We start from the raw sequence: 6,832 nt of genomic DNA, 5'->3' as shown, positions 1-6,832 counted from the left end.
AAAAAAAAAAAAAAAAGTATCTTCCCCACATGCAAGGCAACTAGGAACTATTGGACATTCTTATTTTACATGGGAAAATTTATTTGGAATATTAACAGGAGCTTTTCCTGATGTTGCAATTTATACTGTATGGCTTCTTTTTCATGTTTCATCTAGGTTTTTAGAAGTGAAGTATAGTAAATATGGTTCGTTAAATTGTGAAGGCGCTGGAATTACATGAACATACCACCTTAAAGGCAAGTTCTGTAACATTATGTTGCTATTTGTGAAATGATGCCTTCACAGCACTTCAGGTGCTGTTGGACTTCGTGTCCCCAACATAGTTTGGTGAGGGCTGTAACTGTTCCCAACTACTTGTACATTTAAGTCTGAACATGTAACGATATTTAATGTATTTAGAATTCCTCCTGTTTCAGGGTTTAAGTAAACTGACCCACTAAGGTCGTGTGACTTTTCTGTACTGTTATAAACTTCATTGTAATAAAAGAAGATAAAAATTTATATGCCTTTTTATTCATGACCAGCTGCGGACAACTGCCTGAAAGGTTTGTACAGATGCATGCCATGGTAGCTGTTGGTGTACTGAACACACTGGTGCTGTTTTGATAAAAGCTGAATTTGTTGTTACAAAACTTTAAGTTGTTTAGGTGCACGTCTGAGTAGGCAAGACCTGTACACTTATTAACTGACTCTTGAAAAATGAGAGTGCAGGAGGCACATCTTAGATCTTGGTTGTAATTTCTCCCAATGGCATATATTTCTTTAGTTGTGCTTTCTTGTCCTCAGTAAATTTTAAATGATTTCTAGTCCTGGCATTTGCTTGCAGGATGTAAAAGCAGTTGCTGCAAGGTGCATCCTAGTGCCAGACGTGTCCTTTAGGTCTTTCTTCATCTGATTCTCTTTAATGTGCAAAAGGATCCCCATTTTAAGAGCCTTTTAGAAGGAGATTTCTAGAAGCTTAGGTGCATGTCACATGGGTGAGTGACTTCCAGTTTCTGTATTGAAGTTGACCTGCAAAAGAGAAAAAAGAACTTCATCTCAGGGTGTGTGAAGGAGACAGAGGGGCCTAGAATAATGTTGTGTGCTGTATTTTCACTTCCACAGTACTCAGAACTTCAAATTTCATCATTCCTTGGGATGAACTGTCCATTCTGTGCTCTGATCTGATACAACACAAGTTTCTTGAGGCAGTTAATGGAAGAGGCCTCCTCATCAGTGCTCCTATTTACAGTTATAAAAGAGAAGTCTTATCCATAAGGATTATTTATCTGTTCACGAGTAAAATTATGGAAGACCACCGAGATTGTAGTTCTCTGCATGTCTGACATGGCTGTGTTAGCGTTTTGTGTTTCTGATGAGAAGGAGAAGGCAGAGGGAGATGTTTTGGAGGGAAGAGAAGTGAGAGGAATGTTCCTGGTCTCTTCGCAACAAGTAGAAAGAGAGTAGTGAATTTTTCATTTGCAGGTCAACTTTAAATACATGTTCCAGCCTCAAGCCTTATCTGTGCAGTTTAATTTGTGGGGTTGTCTCTGTTAGGGTGTGCTAGAAGGAATGTCAGCATTTTTGTGTCAGTGTAAGTTCCACTGTGTTTTTATTGTTGATGGATATTTTTTTTCCCACTCAATACTGAGCATTGTGGCTTTTTTACTTGAAAGACTTGAGGGATTTTTATCTAAACTTAAGTACTCCACCTGGCTTTAATGAGTGCTTCCTGTAGTCATTCAGAAGTGCAGTGTGGTTAAAATACTACGTTGTCTCTTAGCATCACATTTTTTGGGTCTCAGAATACACCAGAAGGGCACTGACACATCCAGCACACTCTGATGTCAACTAATGGCCTTTGTGTAACCATGAGGAATTGTCATGCTTTTTCTGAAGCGTTGTTTTCAGCCCATAACTCCAAGCCTCTGTTGAGAAGCAGTTCTCTCTGATCACTGCTGCCTGCCGCTCACCTGTCAGATGTGCAGCATTTGGCTTGCAGATGTGCTGAGTGGGCCTTGATGTCTGATCTTCTGTTAGCTTTTCATCTTGCTTTATACATAAGTCTAACAGAACTTACGCTTAGACAGTACTTTTATATTCTGATTTACTTTAGTTTACTACTTGGTTTTCTTCTGTTTATCTCATAAGGATAACTGGAGCAAAGCACTAGAGAGATCTTTATTGTCTGTTATTTATCCCTTTTGTAATGTTACACATAGAATTCTTATGTTGATTTTAACTTCTGCTTTTAGAACTTTGCAAATTCTTGCTTTTTTCTGAAGGTCGTGTTGCTGTTGAAATTCTTGCTTTTTTCTGAAGTGAAGGTCGTGTTGCTGTTGTAAGAATGCTTAGCCTTCCTGCCCCTAGTAAAGCAAATGCCTTCTTCCTTTGGTGTCTTTCTGTAACCCATTGGTGTGATTTTCAGATTCCTACTTTTCCTGGGAATGTAGTTGAGAAGAGTACTGCATGTACTGTGAACGTACCCTATTCTGCAAGCTTTCTTCACCAGGGGTTCCCCCCATCAATTAATAAATGTGTGATTTTTCCAATAATAGCATCGTTCTGTAGCTAATAGTACCTAGGCTTAGAGTGTGGACATCTTAAAATGGAGCTTTCCTTAGTAGTAATGTTGTTAAAACCCTCAGCTAAGCTCTGCCACCTATTACTCATGTTGTACTCTAACAATATGCAACAAGCAGTTGAAAGTTGTTTTTTTTTCTTTGTGATCTTTCCCTTGGATACTCCCTTTGCTCCTGTCCTTTCTGTGCTGTAAGAGCTGCAATGTAGCTGTCTGTAGTTACTGTTGTGTCTCTCGTGTACTCTTTGAAAACAGGCAGGTACTTCTGTGCGTATGTTGTCTGTTGGTCCCTGCCTTCATTTCTTTGGATACTGCTTCTTAACGTTCAGAGAGTTGGATTTATGGTGCCCTTCCCAAAAAGGGTAAAACAACTTTGAATAATTGCTTATAAAATTGCTTAAAACTTTTTACAGTACAGAGTTACAACCTAGCTGTGCATGCAAAATTGCTGATACAGTGCAAGCATGCAGTTTTTTTTGCTTTAGTTCATCTTTCCCTGGAAGGAGATTGCAGCAGTGCTCAGGACTACATATTTTGTGTTATGGAACCGTAATGATAGAATTATAGGCAGAAGCTTTGTTTTTTCATTGTTGTCTGAACTTGTCGCAGCTCTCATAGTAAAACGAGATGCTGCAGTTGGCTTTGGGTCAAAATCTTCATTTAAATTTGAACACAATGCCAGTGTTGAATTGAAAAAGAAAAAAAAGCTCTGAGTGGGGAAAAGATGTAAAAGATGTTAAAGCAAGATATGAATATCTTGAAGTTCTGAACTGTTTATGCATGGTCTCTCAATGCCATTATGAGAGAGAGGCTTATCTTGTTATATTTGCTGAATTTTAGAGCTGGATGTCTGATACTGACACGAGGAAATCTCAGAGGAGTTCAGAGTAGCTCATCAGAAGGCTTGCTGGGATAGTTTTCTTCTGTCCTTAGGATATCTTTCTACTTTGCCAAAGTCTGCTTTAAATAAATCCTTGAAAATTTTTCTTGTATGTATGGACCAGAAAGTCTTTATTTTGTAAAATGTTTGGAGTTTGTTTTGTTTTTTTTTTTCCTGCTAGAGATGAGATTTTTAGGTGCTGATAATACATTTGAGGCTGGGATGTATATGTAATAATTTCAGTGGATTATTGTTCCTTGCTCTGTGCATGCATAAGAGAACAAAAGCAAGCTTCTAGAAAGACATTCAGCTGCATCTGCCTTCTATGGTTTCTGCTATTGTTTTCCATATGGACTTATTGAATGATACCTAAATACAGCTATGTCACTTGCTTTCTTAAAGCTTGGCTAAAATTGAATCTGTAACCTGGAGTTACTTTACAGAATCAAACCATTCAGAATATGAGATGAAAAATTCAATACTCAGTTTTCTAAACAGTAAGAAGGGCATTATGGCTCTTCAGTTAAACTGAGACTGATAACTGGTCTGGGCTGCAATTTAAAAATTAATACTATTTAAAAATAATAGTGAATGTCTTAATAATTGTACTGGTCTAGCTTCTACATGAAAAATTAAGGTGAGTGTGAACACATTCAGTGGCTGATGGAATCTTTCCCTCTTCTTTTGGTGAACTGGAGCACTAAGTACTGTCAGTTAGGGGAGAACTGCCCCAAAACAATTGGCTTTTGTTCCACTGATCAAGTTACAAAACAAAACAAACTGTCCAAGTGACAAATAGCTACAAACAGTTTGTGTGGGCCTACCAAAATAGGTGATATAGCAGTCATTTCCTTTGGTTTGCTTGATCACTGGAATTTTGTTAACTTTGAATGCATGTCTTTCACTTAATTGGGTCATGTTTTTTCTAAAACTCCAATTTTTCTTCTTCCTATAGCCCTGCCATAGGACAGGCTGAGGCAGAGTCTCAGTGTTGCCCTGTTCAGTCTGAGGCAAGTGGGATTTATTTTATTCGTTCTGGGGGCTTTCACAGCTTTATGGCTGTTGGATATTTATGTCCCCAAACTTGCAGCAAGTTTGGTGAAGGCCCCTACTTTTATTTTAATTTAGGTTTTTAATTCTCTTTTGGTAGATGGGCTCTATATTAATATTTATCTTTTTATTATCACTGTTTTTTTTAAGAGTCTCAGGGGGAGGGAACATGTTTTGAAAGGTTTGGGTACTGTTTCACTTAAGGAACATTTCCTTTGTGACTGGTCAGGGAGTCCTTCAGCCACACTGTACCCCTGCCCCCCTCCCCTGTGTTTTATTTGTGCTGTATTTGTTCTGCTTTTGATAATGTGACTTTTTATACATGCTGCTGGTTCAAAAACTACAGATTAATTACTAATTTTCCTTCTGGGAGGGTGTATTTAACAAAGTGCTTGAAATACTTAGGCTTTAACTAAGAAGTGACATTCCTTGTCACACAGACTTGCAGCCTAAATTACAGTTGCTATGGAGGAGGACATTAACTGCTGTATTTGTAAGCTGCACCACAACAAGTGTTAATGTGGTGCCCTGTGAAGAACTAGAGATTCCAGTCGATAGAAGAATGAGTAAAGAAAGCTGAATTCTTTCAGTTTGTCACTTTCATGAAAACCTTTTCATTGATCACTTAAATACACCGAACTTCACAGTTATTTGTTGCATCAGTGTACTGGAAAAAAATCATCTTACTTTCTTGAAACCATGTGGGCTTGTTGTGTATCCAAAATTTGCTGAAGGTTATGGCTATCTGAATTTACTACTTTTGCAGAATAGCTGGCAAAAACTTCCACCCTTTGTGAAGAAAAACGACCTTTACTGGTGCTGCTCACTTGGAGTACGCTGATTTTGAATGCTTGAGGTGGCTTAAAGAGAGCTTCAGAAGAGCAGGTTTTGTCCAAGGAAGTTCTTAATTTTTTGTGGAGCACAATGTGTTTTTCATTTCTTCAAGAGCGTGATCAGTAATGATGCACTTGGAGATTTTCAGTAAGATGCATTGGAGGATAAGGAGTGGATTTCTCATGGGGGGCCCAAGTAGCCTCTGACTGGAAAGTTGACATGTCCTCTGCTCACTGTTTCAGAGTAATTACTGATTTCCTTACTGTGGTGCTACACTTAAGAACAGTGATTTAAGATACACTGCCTCAACTGGTCATTATTTCACTTATTCAGTCTCTAGGAGCATTTGGCTTAGTTCTCATTTCCCCAGACTATCTAAAGAAGCCATTTAACTAAATATTGAGCATGACTTGTACTTCTTTAAGTAGCTGAATTTCTGAAAGACTCCAGATGAAAAAAAACAAATTTTGGATGCATTGTGTTGAATTTTGTCATCAGTTTTCATTTGAGAATGATGCAGCATGGGGCAGTTTTTATGCAGCTACTTGTATTTAGCTTGTATCACAAACGTAGCTGAACTTCACTCAAGTTCTTCATTGTCTGTAATTAAATGCCTTACTTAAATCCACGCTTGGGCTACTTCAGTACATTGATATTCTGGTGAGAGCTGAACATTCTCAAAGCAAACTTCTGTTTTTATTGGAGCTAAGTAGGTTTACATGTTCATGGAAAGTATGTGTCAGGGATGCAGTTCCTGTCTCCCTTGTTGTTGATCAAGCTGTGTGTACTGATACTTCAGAGCAGATGAGCCATTTCCTTGTATTTTTTGCACGATTTCACACACCGCGTGACACTTCATAGCATCACAGTGCTATGGATTTTTTTTTTCTTGAAGCTTTTGGAAAATTTCAAGAAAGATGCATTTGACTCCAGGTTAATTCCATGTACTGCTATTCTGTGACAATACCTTATGAATTAAGGCTTTTTGCTCCAGGTTTTTCCTGTTGTTCAAACATTCTTTGCTTCTACCCTTTATATCACTGTCCTTTTCTGTAAGTCTCTATGGATTGGACAGGACCTTTTCTGTTCCCTGTTTGGGTATTGGTGGTTTTAGCAGGCTATATCCGTGTTACTCTGACCTTTTACCACAGACTAATGTTTGTGCTTAAATTTACAGCAACTAATGATGTGCATTTTCCGTTTGCTTTGTGCCTCGTCCTAAAAGGTATGTGTGCAGAGTACTGCTGTCTTTCTAGTCCAAAGGATGGCATGATGGCTCTATGCTGAAAAGGTGCAAGTGTCTGCTCAGCTATCAGAGTAGCTGCCCTGTTGTCTCTTTAAGACAATCTGAAAAGTTCCCATTGATTGCAAAGGGTTCACATCTTGTTCTTTTGGTGGATCTCTGTTGGTGACCTCCTTCCTGCCTCGTGGATCTAAGGAGGGTAGTACCAAAAGAAACTTATACTGTAAATGGAATTTATTGATGTGGAAGGTTGGTAGTGTTTTTA

The 6,832-nt window shown here is 38.4% G+C and overlaps 1 protein-coding gene across 7 annotated transcripts in view; it reads left to right on the top strand.

Annotated features, from left to right (window-relative positions):
• Positions 1–5,785, top strand: part of ZNF207 (zinc finger protein 207) — a 16,410-nt gene extending 10,625 nt beyond the window's left edge. For all 7 annotated transcript variants that reach the window (XM_010721550.3, XM_010721552.3, XM_010721548.3 and 4 more), the window contains one exon: positions 157–5,785. The gene's annotated coding sequence lies outside the window, so the exon portion shown is untranslated. The remainder of the gene's footprint in view (positions 1–156) is intronic.
• Positions 5,786–6,832: the final 1,047 nt, after the last annotated feature.

This window comes from Meleagris gallopavo, chromosome 20, assembly GCF_000146605.3.
Source record: "Meleagris gallopavo isolate NT-WF06-2002-E0010 breed Aviagen turkey brand Nicholas breeding stock chromosome 20, Turkey_5.1, whole genome shotgun sequence".
Lineage (NCBI taxonomy): Eukaryota > Metazoa > Chordata > Aves > Galliformes > Phasianidae > Meleagris > Meleagris gallopavo.
The sequence above is the reverse complement of the archived record's forward strand: the minus strand, read 5'-3'. Positions and strand labels throughout refer to the sequence as shown.